Source organism: Canis lupus, chromosome 2 (assembly GCF_003254725.2).
Source record: "Canis lupus dingo isolate Sandy chromosome 2, ASM325472v2, whole genome shotgun sequence".
Classification (NCBI taxonomy): domain Eukaryota; kingdom Metazoa; phylum Chordata; class Mammalia; order Carnivora; family Canidae; genus Canis; species Canis lupus.
Window position 1 is genome coordinate 57,603,554 of NC_064244.1, and position 13,085 is coordinate 57,616,638.

A 13,085-nucleotide genomic window follows, 5' to 3' on the forward strand; every position below is an offset into this window, starting at 1 on the left:
TCCCTCGCGCTGATGCTCGCGCCTGACCTCCCATAAAGACCCTGGCGATCACACTGGGCCCATCCTGATAGTCCAGAGGGATCTCCCTGTCTCAAGACCCTTAACTTAGCCGTGTCTGCAACCCCCCTTCAACCGTGGAAAGCGCTGTATTCCAGGGCCCCGACGTGGCCGCCCTTGGTGAGGGGACCCATGTTTTGAAGGAGGAGGAGGCAAGAGCCTGGGGGAGACTTTTTAACTCGTACTTTAAACTTTTGTACCACGTGCACATATAATCTAATCAAAGTAAATATAATTTCACCAGATGATCAAGGTCAACGTCAACAGTGATAAGTCACATTGACAGTATATACCCTTGACATGTTGTGCCCTTGAATGGCACTTCTGGCCTTCCTCCCCAAAATGCATTCGTCTGATTCTCATTGTGAGAAAAATATTAGACACATCCCAACGGAAGTACATTCTGCAGAATACTTGACCAGCGCTCCTCAAAACTCTCAAAGTCCTCAGAAACAAGGAATGTCTGAGAAACTGTCACAGCCAAGTCTTAGGAGTGACTTCGCCAGGAAATTCAGTGTGCTATCCCGACTGTATTCTGGAACAGAAAAGGGACAGTAGCAAAACACTGATGAAATCTGAGTGAAGTACAGACTTTAATTATAATCTCTCAGTATTGGCTCATTGTGACACATACACCCTACCAATGTAAGATGTTAATAATAGAAGAAACTGGGTATGCCTTATAAGTGAACTGTCTGTACCCTGCAATATTTCTGTTTAATCTAAAACTATCCTAAATTTTTAAAGATTCTTAATTCAATTTCAGTCTATACGTTAACAAATACATAAATATAAAAATACATAACTACTTGTTTATACATTTGTACTGTATATAACTAACATTTAAAATATATATAATGTGCCTATTAATGTATTAATTTTTATTATATAATTTATACATTAATATTTAATAGACACATTATACTCTTGTGTCTATTAAATAAATAATTATATACGTGTCTATTAAAGTCTCGGAGGCTATAGAAACATGAGCAACTGTGATTATCTCTGGCTGGTGTCATTTATTATGATTCTTTTTCTCTTTGGTTACTTGCTTTTGATACTTGGATAATGAGCATGGATTACTTGGGTACTTCTTTTTAAATGAAAAAATGGCCAGGAAAAGTTAGGAAAGACTTTGAAAAAGGCAAAAAAAAAAAAAAATCCTGAATGTTCTGTCTCTGGAATATTAGCTATTATCTGCAGCCATGGTACCTAATACAGTAACCACTAACCACTTGTAGCTATGGAAGCACTTGAAATGTGACTGGTCGGAACTGAGATATGCCATTTATAAAAGAATGTAAAATATCTCATTAGTAATTTTTATATTGATCACATGTTTAAATGATCATATTTTTAACATATTTTATATTTTTAATACCCTTTAAAATTTGGGCACCTGGGTGGTTCAGTCAGTTAAGCATCTGCTTTTGGCTCAGGTCATGATCGCAGGGTCCTGGGATGGAGCTCCACATCGGGCTCCCTGCTCAGTGGGGAGCCTGCTTCTCCCTCTCCCACTACTCTTCTTGTGTGTGCTTGCTTGCTCTCTCTGTCAAATAAATTAAAAATCTTTTTTAAAAATTCTATTTTTATTTTTTTAAAGAACTGCCATACTTTTGTATGTGTTGTTTCCACAACACGATTTTTTTTACATTTTAATTTAAAAATTTAATCCTTTAACAAAATGTACTCAACATCCAGGGGGAAGATAGAAAGATTGGTTTTTTTGTTTTGTTTTTAGAAGGATTGTTTATCTATAGATGGGTACTACTATAGCATCCACAGACTAGAATATATAATTCGCATGTGCCAATTTCCTGTTGGGCAAAGAAGGGGAAAAAAAATTCTGGGGATGATGGAGATGGTGAAGCCTAGTGTCCTCAAGAAGAGGTCTCAGGAATGGTCCTGGAACTGTGGGCATGGTTAGGAAGGATGGCGTGATGGGGGCAGCTCCCAATAGCAGGGCCCAGGGCCAGAGTCGGGAGAGGGACAGTGTGGCTGGAGCTGGATCTCGCACTTTGGGAAAGAGGCTGAAGAAGGTTGGCAGTTTTTCGTCCCCCTGGTAGCTTCTCTTATGATGCCTCCTCCAGGAAACCTTCTCTGATATTCCTCTCCCTTACCTAGGTTTTTTGCCTCCTCTGTGTTCCCACAAGCTCCAGGGCCAACCCCTCACAGCAACTGGAAAAGCCTGTCTAGGTATGTGTCCCTTCCCTGTTTCTAAAACTGAGCTCTTCAAAAGGGCAGAGATTGGCAGCAGCTCTTCCTGTCCATGGGTTCTGTCCCCGTGCTTTAATAAAACCATCATTTTACACCAAAAAAAAAAAAACACCCACAAACAAACAAACCAAAAAACAAAAGGACAGAGGCTGCAAGAGTCTTCTTTGCCACTGAATCCCTAGGGCCTAGCACACAAAAACGTGGAGAAGGAGATAAAGGAGCACAGGTTAAATAATGAATGAATGAGACACCAAGGTAGGAGTGTGCCCAGGCAGGAAGTCCTGGACATACCACCCCAGACCTTCTTGTGCAGCTGGCACCTGGCCAGGATGGGGTCAGTCCATGTGAGCCCTGGCCTGGCCACATGTCTCAGGCCTATGAGCTGTGGATGTATCAGTGAATAATTAATCCTAATGCCCTTTCTCTGGAGCTCTGGATCTCCCACCCCAAACAACCTCTGTCCCAGTCCCAGCAGGCAGAGGGCCCAGGTAGGGAAAATAATCAGATCTTTGCCTCCTTCTGAGCTGGAGGTAACCGGCCCAGAGGCTGGCAGGGCCCCGCCAGCTCCCCACCCACTCTGTGCTGGTCTTGGCTGTGTCTCAACACAGAGACATGCACACAAAGTCCATCAGCCCCAACTACTCAGCATCCTGACGTCTGCCCTTTGCTCCTATATCGTCCACCTAGAATGCTCCCTTCTCAAACTGCTCTTCTCAGGGCTCTGTTCAAATGGCACCTCCTCCCTGAAGACCTCACATTTTTTCTCTATACCAGGAAGTTCAAGCATGGTGGCATTTCATAGAAATGGGTGTTTGCCTAGAATTCGTGGAGTCCGGGCAGCCCGGGTAGCTCAGCAGTTTAGTGCCACCTTCGGCCCAGGGCTGATTCTGGAGACCCGGGGATCGAGTCCCACATCTGGCTCCCTGCATGGAACCTGCTTCTCTCTCTGCCTCTCTCTCTGTGTGTATCTCTCATGAATAAATAAAATCTTAAAAAAAAAAAAAAAGAATTTGTGGAGTCCCCCACAGCTGTTGGCCTTCATGCCTTGACTGCATACCCCAGTCCCAGCCTGCTCCTTGGATGTCCCCAGAGGGGTGAGGTGAGGAGAATGCGCAGTGATGACAGGAGCCACCTAGCCCCTGGCCACATTGGCCTACTGTGCAGCTTGAGATAATCCCTGTCCCTCTCTGCAAGGACAGATGCCCCAATGGTGACAAGAAAGAGACGGGATTACTGGGCTTCCCAAACTTCAGGCACTTATTACCCTATTTTACCCAATCTGAGTTCCAATGGTACATGTTAACAAAGAAGTTAATTAGAATAAAACACATATAAGACTTACGTATAACACTGCTTGCTATGCAGCCATCACCACATTCCATCTTCAAAACTTTTTTCATCTTCCCCAAGTGAAACTTTGTCCCCATTAAACACTAATTCCCTGTCATCTTTTTTTTTTTTTTTTTTTTGCTTTTTTAAGACTTTATTTATTCATGAAAGACAGAGAGAGAGGCAGAGACGTAGGCAGAGGGAGAAGCAGGCTCCCCGCGGGGAGCCCGATGCGGGACTCGATCCCAGGACCCCAGGATCAGGACCGGAGCTGAAGGCAGACGCTCAGCCACTGAGCCACCCAGGTGCCCCTCTGTCCTCCCTGTCTGCGGCCCTTCACAATCACTGTTCCACTTTATGTTCCTAGGAGTCTGACTTCTCTTGGTATCTCCTATAAGTAGAATCACACACCCAGTATTTGTGTCCTTGTGACTGGCTTGTTTCACTTAGGATGAGGTCCTCACAGTTCATGCTATAACATGGACCAGAATGTTATTCCCTTTTCAGGCAGAATGATAGTCCACTGTATGGATATACCACATGGTTGGATATCCATCCATTGGTGGACACTTGGGTCCTTCTACCTTTCCACCATTGTGAATATTGCTGTGATGAACAGGGGTGTACAAATATCTCTTTGAGATCCTGCTTTCAGTTCTTTGGGATGTATGCCCACAAGTGGAATTGCTGGATCATACGGCAATTCTATTTTTAATTTTTGGGAGACTGCCATAATGTTTTCCACAACAGCTGCATCAGTTTACACTCCTACCACCAATGCACAATGGTTCCAGTTTCTTCACATCTACCCAACCCTTCTTATTTTGTGTGTGTATGTTTTATTTAAAGATTTTATTTATTTATTCATGAGAGACACACAGAGACAGAGGCAGAGACACAGGCGGAGGGAGAAGCAGACTCCATGCAGGAAGCCCGATGCAGAACTCGATCCCAGGACCTTGTGATCAAGACTTGAGCCAAAGGCAGATACTCAACTACTGAGCTACCCAGGTCCCCCTTATTTTCTGTTTTGACTATTTGTTTGGGGTTTTTTAATAGCAGCCATCCCAATGAATGTGAGGTGATATCTCATTGAGGTTTTGATTTGCATTTCCTTAATGATTAGTGGTGTTGAGCATCCTTTCATGTGCTTGTTAGCTGTGTGTATATCTTATTTGGAGAAATGTCTATCCAAGTCTTTTGCCCATTTTTTTTTCACTTTGTTCTTGTGATTGAATTGTGTGTGTGTGTAGGGGGGGTCTTTGCATATTCTGTAAATTAATCCCTTGAATCAGATATATGATTGGCAAATATATCCCCCAATCCTTAGGTCACTATTTCACATATTGTGTCCTTTCATGCACAGAAAATTTAATTTTGATATTGTCCAATTTATTTACTTTTATTTTTGTTGCCCGTGCTTTTGCTGTCATACCCTAGAAATCATTGCCAAATCCAATGTCACGAAGATTTTTTTTTCCCGTGTTTTCTTCCAAGAATTTTATAGTTTTAGACTTAATGTTCAGGTCCTTGTTTTGTTGCTTTTTTAAAAAAATGTTAATTTATTCTCAGTAATTCCTACACCTAATGTGGGGCTTGAACTCACAACCCCATCAATGTTCCTCTGATTAAGCAGGCCAGTCTTGGAGTTAATTTTCATATATGGTGTTGTAAGGCAGGGTCCAACTTCATTTTTTTTTGCATGTGGACATCCTGTTTTCCCAGGACCCTGTTTTGAAAGACTGCCCTTTCCCTAGTGAATGGTCTTGACACCCTTGGTGAAACCATTTGACCATACATACAACAGTTATGTGCACTTTTTCTTTTTTAAGATTTTATTTATTTATTTGACAGAGAGAGAGAGCACAAGCGGGGGGAGCAGCAGAGACAGAGGGGGAAGCAGGCTCCCCACTGAGCAGGGAGTAGGACGCGGGGCTTGATCTCAGGACCCAGGGATCATGACCTGAGATGGAAGACTTGACACTCAATTGACTGAGCCACCCAGGAGCCCCAGGTTGTGTGCACTTTTTAAAAATTAAATATTTTCTTGGACTGGCCTCATTTTCAATACTGTGATAAATGTGTTTTTGAGAAGAATCTTATAACATGGCTATCATAGCAAACCTGCATCATTACCCATAAATAGAAGAAGGTCACAGTAAAAATAAGCACAATGGGAACAAACCACTGCCATTAAATTCTAGCCAGAACCTTTGCTCACTAAGAAGAGGTGAACAGCATTAGATGTTAAAGACATAACAGCACCAAAGGAGGCTTTCTCGTTGGCATAATCAGATCAAAAACAAAAGTGAAAACAAAGTGCTTGTAATGAAGTATTTGAAGTTATTTCAAGGGGCGCATGGGTGGCTAAGTAGTTGAGCACCTGCCTTTGGCTTGGGTTATGATCCTGGGGTCCTGGGACTGAGTCCCTGTGTGGAACCTACTTCTCCCTCTGCCTATATATCTCCCTCTCTCTGTGTCTCTCATGAAAAAATAAATAAAATAAAATAAAATAAAATAAAATAAAATAAAATAAAATAAAATAAAATAAAATAAAAAGAAATCTTAAGTTATTTGATCAAAAATGACCTCACATTCTGCCCAAAGGGCTTTTCTGGGGGGACGTGCACTGCCCTCAGATCCTAAAGGGGGCGTTCTTGACAGTGCCCCCCATTCCCCAAGCCTCTGCCACCACTAGCCCGTACCCTCTGGGGTGGGGACTGTGAAGCCCCTACTGAATGCTGCTCTGGTCTCTACCTCTTGCTGGGGCTGGATGGGGCTGGATGGGGCTGGATGGGGCGAGAGAAGGTAGGAAGTGGCAGAAGCAGCCGGCCAGGCTAGAAACGTAGGGAGACACTCAGGCAGGCCTGCCTCCCAGGATCCCTGCTGGGGATGAGAAGCTGTAGACATTGATTCTAGTTCTGCTGATGTCTCTAATTCAGCTGGTGTCCATCCTGGGCAAGTTCCTGCCCTTTCTCCAGCTTGTGTACTCATCCATAAAACCAATGATGAGCAGCCACTTTGGCAACATGGCGTGGCCACTCTGGAACACAGTTTTGCAGTGTCACTGCTATACATACCATATGCTCCAACAATTCTACTTCTAGGTATTTACCCAAGAGAAATGAAATCATAGGTTTGTACCCAAAAAAGCTGCATGCAAATGTTCATAGGTGTTTTTTAATTCATAGCCGCCCAAACTGGAAAGAACCCAAATGTCCATCAAGTAGTGAATGGATAAAGATATTGTGGTGTATCAGGACAACAGAATACATTCAGCATTAAAAAGAAACAATCTACTTAACCAATGCTCCACAACATAGATGAATTTCAAAAGCTTTATGTTACATAAAAGAGCTTTTCACAAAGGACTACTGTATCATTTTCCTCTTGCTGCTGTAACGAATTATCACAAACTTAGTGGCTTAAAAAAATCCATAAATTTATTCTTTTTTTTATTTTAAAAAATGTGTTTTATTACGGTTCTGGAGTCCAAAAGGAGTCTTAAGTTTCTAAATCAAGTGTCAGCAGGACTAGTTGCTTCTGGAGGTTGCAAGGAGAATCCATCCCTTGCCCCTTGTATTCTTAAAGGCTACCTACCAGCCGTCCTGGGCTCCTGGCTGCATCATAGTGATTGATCTTTCTTTCCACACTCACATTGCCTTCTCTTCTACTGTCATCAAATCTCTCATCTCCCTCTTCCTCTTCCTCCTCCTCCTTTTGTTTTCTTTAAATAATCTCTACGCACAAGGTGAGACTTGAACTCAGGACCTGAAATATCAAGACTCACATGCTTCACAGAGTGAAGGCACAGAGTGAGGCACCCTGACCTTCTTGTAAGGACACAGGGATTGCATTTAGCCACCCACCCAGATAATCTATGATAATCTCATCTCAAGATCCTTTATTTTATTTTTTTAAGATTTCATTCATTTATTCATGAAAGACACAGAAAGGGAGAGAGGCAGGGACACAGGCAGAGGGAGAAGCAGGCTCCATGCAAGGAGCCCAATGTGGGACTCAATCCCAGGACTCCAGGATCACGCCCTGGGCTGAAGGCAAGCGCCAAACCGCTGAACCACCTAGGGATGTCCCCAAGATCCTTTAATAACACCTGCAGAATCCCTTTTTGCTATAAAAAGGTAATGTTCAGGGGCTCCTGGCCAGCTCAGTCAGTAGAGCAAGTGACTCTTATTCTCAGGGTCCTGAGTTCAGGCTCTACATTGGGCGTGGGGCCTACTTAAAAAAGAAAATGACATAAATAAACAAACTAATAAATGTAACATCCACAAGTTTCTGGGGATCAGGATCACACATCCTGGCAGGAGAGGCATTATTCAACCTGCCACAAGTTTATAATGTAAGACTTCATTTATATGACATTCTAGAAGAGGCAAAGCAGTAACAAAACATATCAGTGGTTGTCTGGGGCCAGGGTGGAGGTCACAAAAGCACGCTCTGGGGTGATCTAAATACTTTAATCTTGGTGGAGTTCACAGAAAGTGTTGCAGAGTGGGAAAGAGGAAGCAGGAGAAAACTAGAGCAACATATGAAAGTGACAAACAGTGAGTATGCAAAATATAGAAAGAGCTTCTACCGTTTGAAAACTACAGACAGGGCTGCTGTGTCAGAGGGAGCTAAGTAATCCACAAGACCACTGCCACTTGTGACACAAGGGCTGAGTTTGGGGCATTCCCCAGACCACCCTCAGGTGCAATAATCTGTTGGTTACAAGGACTCACAGAAAGCCATGACAACTGTTATACTCATAGGGACTGCTTTTTACTGCTAAAGGAGACAGATTAAAATATGCCAACGGAAAGGCACAGGGGGCTGATGGAAATGTTCTGGAATTAAATAGTGATGATGGTTCACTACAGTGACCGTACTAAAACTGATGACTTGTGTAATTTTTTTGACTTGTGTAATTTTTTAAAAAGATTTTATTTATTCATTAGAGACAGCAGAGAGAGGCAGAGACATAGGCAGAGGGAGAAGCAGGCTCCCTGCGGTGAGCCCAGTGCGGGACTCGATCCCAGGACCCTGGGGTCACAACCTGAGCCAAAGGCAGATGCTCAACCGCTGAGCCACCCAGGCACCCAACTTGTATAATTTTTATATATATATATATATATATTTTTTATTTATGACAGTCACAGAGGGAGAGAGAGAGAGGCAGAGACACAGGCAGAGGGAGAAGCAGGCTCCATGCACCGGGAGCCTGACGTGGGATTCGATCCCGGGTCTCCAGGATCGCGCCCTGGGCCAAAGGCAGGCACCAAACCGCTGCGCCACCCAGGGATCTCTGTATAATTTTTAAAAGCGTGACTTTAGGTTCCAAACGTGGAGTGTCTGTTGTCCTCCCCACAGAGAATCATGGATTCCATGCATTATTTTCTCAGCACTGTTGTGTATACTCATGAGTATATACACGGACCAGGTAAATTTGCCACCTTGGTGTCTAGAATCTTTATAGGACCTTCCTTATGTGGCCACAGGCGATTGATTCCCCACATAGCTAATCTGTTTTCAACTTCTCCAAGTGGAGCTAAATGAGCTGATAGCAAGTTCTCTGAACCTAAACCTCGCTGTTAGAATATCTGGTGTGGCCAGATCCCATCTTAAACAAAGACATCTCTCTCAGGCAGGACTTTCCAAAGGTTTACCTCCCAGAAGCTGAGGGCAAAGATCAGACTTCTCTTTGGGCAAATGTAAATTCCCTACTACACAAGGGCAAATGTCTGAAAAAGAAATATGAATGGCTAATGAGCTTAAGGAGAATCTCAGTCCCACTAGCTAAGTATTAGGAAATGCCAGTGGAAACAATGAGACTTTTTTTTTTTTTTTTTTTTGCTCATCACATATATTAGAGTTTGGGCAAATAGTTAAGCTCACTCTTAGTGGGCGTCTTTTGGAGTATCTATAAAAGATACGTCTTTGGCAGTATCTATAAAAAACTGCAAATATTCTTCAATCCAGTGGTTCTGCTTTGAACACTGGATCCATAGAAAATCTTACATGTGAGCAAAGATGTGTAAATAAGAAGGCTTGGAGGGATGCCTGGGTGGCTCAGCAGTTGAGCGTCTGCCTTTGGCTCAAGGCCTGATTCTGGGATCCGGGATTGAGTCCCACATTGGGCTCCTTGTGGGGAGACTGCTTCTCCCCCTGCCTATGTCTCTGCTTCTCTCTCTCCGTCTCTCATGAATAAATAAAGTATTAAAAAAAGGAAGGCTTAGATAATATTACTCGTAATGAGATACTATTGGAAATCACCTATCAGTTGAGGGGAAGAGATACGGAATTAGGTAGTAGCTACTCTATCAAATATTACATGACATGTAAAAAGGATGAGGCCAGTCTTCATGTGAAATTGAAATTTCCAAGAAGTTAAGTGGAAGTTTCAGTATATATAGTATAATCTTATCTTTTTGGTTAAAAAAATTTTTTTTAAATTATAAACAAAGCAAGTCTCTACATTTCTACATACCATGTGGTAATAAGAGAAGAAAATAATACATAGGCTGGGAGGGACACCTGACTGGCTCACTTAGAAGAGCGAGCACAGACTCTTGATCTTAGGTTTGTGAGTTCGAGCCATTGGGTGTAGAGATTACTTAAAAAATAAAATCTTGGGGCACCTGGGTGGCTCAGTGGTTAAGCGTCTGCCTTCGGCCCATGGTGTGATCCTGGATTCCCAGGCTCAAGTCACAAGTCGGGCTTCCTGCACGGAGCCTGCTTCTCCCTCTGCCTGTGTCTCTGCCTCTGTTGTGTGTGTGTGTGTGTCTCATAAATAAATAAATAAAATTTAATTTTAAAAAATTTTAAATAAAAATTTTTTTAAAAAGGTATTCTAGGATAGTCAAACACTTCTCGATGATCAGCTGGAGGTGAAGGTGATGAGGGAGCAGGAAGCAAGATGAGGACAAAGCAGAAGCTGACACCTGTAACCCCTCTCCCACTCCACTCCATTCCTCCAGGCAACTTCCAACTCTCTTAATGCTTTGCCAGAAGGAAAAACAACCTTTGCTTAGTAATAGTAAAGCTTCCGGCATCTGGAGGGTCTTCTTTAACAAGTGAAAGTCCTTTTGGACACTCCCCTTTTTTCCTTACCTCTCCCACCTCCCAAGTACGGAATCAGCCATTCTTCTTTCTGCCCTCAGGTTCTGTCCCTGTGCTTTATCTATTTATTTATTTTTAAAGATTTTATTTATTTATTCATGAGAGACACAGAGAGAGGCAGAGACACAGGTAGAGGGAGAAGCAGGCTCCATGCAGGGAACCCGATGTGGGACTCCTTTCGGGGACCCCGGGATCACATCCTGAGCAGAAAGACACTCAACCCTTGAGCCACATAGGCGTCCCCACCATGCTTTAATAAAATCATCTTTTTGCACCAAAGAAGTCTCAAGAATTCTTTTTTGGCCTTGAGCTCCAGACCCCACCAACATTCCAAAACTACATCAAAGGTGCAGGTTTGGAGATGTGTGTTTGATGTGCAAAAAAATCAATTAATGAATTTATGCAATTAAAAGTTAAAAAATTGGGGTGCCTGGGTGGCTCAGTCGGTTAAGCATCTGCCTTCGGCTCAGGTCATGATCCCAGGGTCCTGGGATCAAGCCCCACATCAGGCTCTCTGCTCAGTGGGAAGCCTGTTTCTCCCTCTGCAGCTCTCCCTGCTTGTGCTCTCACTCTCTCTCAAATAAACAAAATCTTTAAAAAAAAAAAAAAAAAGTTAAAAAATTGAACTAACCTCGTTGCATTGAGCATAGGGCCAGTTGGAAAAGTGTTTAATCAATAGTTGCTGATTATTGGGCAGCCCAGGTGGCTCAGTGGTTTAGCGCCACCTTCAGCCCAGGGCGTGATCTTGGAGACCTAGGATGGAGTCCTGCATCCGGCTCCCTGCATGATGCCTGTTTCTCCCTCTGCCTGTGTCTCTGCCTCTCTCTGTGTCTCTTATGAATAAATAAATAAAAATCTTTTTAAAAAAATAGTTGCTGATTATAATCATTAACCTCCCAGAGTTGGCTTCTGGAAGCTGCTTGTTGGATGATACCCAGAGCAATGTTTATGAGTTTTTAAACATTATAAATCAAAACATATAACTGCCCTCCACAGGCCTTTTTTGTTTGTTTGTTTGTTTGTTTGTTTGTTTGTTGTTGTTTTAAATACTAATAAAATATGCTCCGTTACCAAGGGTTTAAGAACCAGGTGATCTGGGCCCTGGCTGCCTCTTGAAACTCATCTCTCCCCAATTCCTTTAGCTCATAACCATCTGTCCTTCCTCAAAGACCCCAAAGTCTTTCCTGCCTCAGGGCCTTTGCACATATGGTGGTTTTCTCTGCCTGATTCCTGTTTATCCTTCAGGTCTTTGCTTAAATGTTTACACTTTCCCTGACACCCCCTCGCCCCAACCCTCAATTATTCTTTGCCATAGCGTCCTGCTCTTTTCCTGGAGTAATGTTATTACAACCTACTGATTGTAAATACATTTATTTAAATAAATTTTTATTGTAAACAAATCAATTTGTATGTGGGTTTGTATATCTAGACAATCTGTCTCTCCCATCAGACTTCCTAAGGGCAGGGTCTCTGGTTGGATGGCTTGCAGCTCTGTCCCCAGTGCTCAGCACATCTAAGGTACACATTAAACATCTGCTCAGTGTCTGAATCCCCACTGCCTCTCCAGCATGCTCCCATCTTACCCCAAGGGAGGGAGGCCCAACACACAGTAGGGTCTTGGCCAGAGTCTTTATAAAACGGAGGAGAGTGGGCAGCCCCAGTGGTTCAGCGGGTTGGCACCGCCTTCAGCCCAGGGTGTGATCCTGGAGACCTGGGATCGAGACCCACATCAGGCTTCCTGCATGGAGACTGCTTCTCCCTCTGCCTGTGTCTCTGCCCCTCTCTCACTCTGTGTGTGTGTGTGTGTGTGTGTGTCATGAATAAATAAATAAAATCTTTAAAAATAAATAAATAAAATGGAAGAGAATTGAGACAAAGGCATGTGTTGCAGGTGATCTGGGTGGAGATGGAGATGGCTTTGCTCATACCTGGGGGTGGGGAGGCTTGGCCTGAGAAAGGCCTCATCCACCAGGTCTCTATTTCCCCCACCGCATCCCAGAGCTTCTGAGGTGCCAGTGGAAACTCTGGGTGGGCGGCAGGTCCCAGCCTGGAGACAGGTTCTCGTTTTTTCTGACTGGGGGTGAGTTAAGTTGGTCTGGAAGAAAATGTCAAAGTAAAAAACAATGCAGTAACTGATTCTTGCTTGCTGCCATTTGAAAGGAATGAAAGTGGGATTAACCAAAAAAACAAAATCTAAACCAAAACCAAAACACTCTACTGTTTTAGAATCTGTCTGGGAAACAATCATCTTACTGTTTTCTGTGTCATCATAAAATTAAAGGTTTACCCAAGAGCTTTGTTCTGACTTGGGCTTGTGCAGTGTAGAGGCTGGTCTCCGGGTCTGCAGCTACCAAGAAGCA

The 13,085-nt window shown here is 43.3% G+C and overlaps 1 long non-coding RNA gene across 1 annotated transcript in view; it reads right to left on the reverse strand.

The window, feature by feature from the left end:
• The window catches only part of LOC118354033 (uncharacterized), a 15,968-nt gene continuing 2,883 nt past the window's right edge, over positions 1-13,085 (reverse strand). The window contains exons 2-3 of the long non-coding RNA XR_004813916.2: positions 12,654-12,820; positions 1-592 (exon numbers count right to left, since the gene is read on the reverse strand). This is a non-coding gene — a long non-coding RNA (uncharacterized LOC118354033). The remainder of the gene's footprint in view (positions 593-12,653; positions 12,821-13,085) is intronic.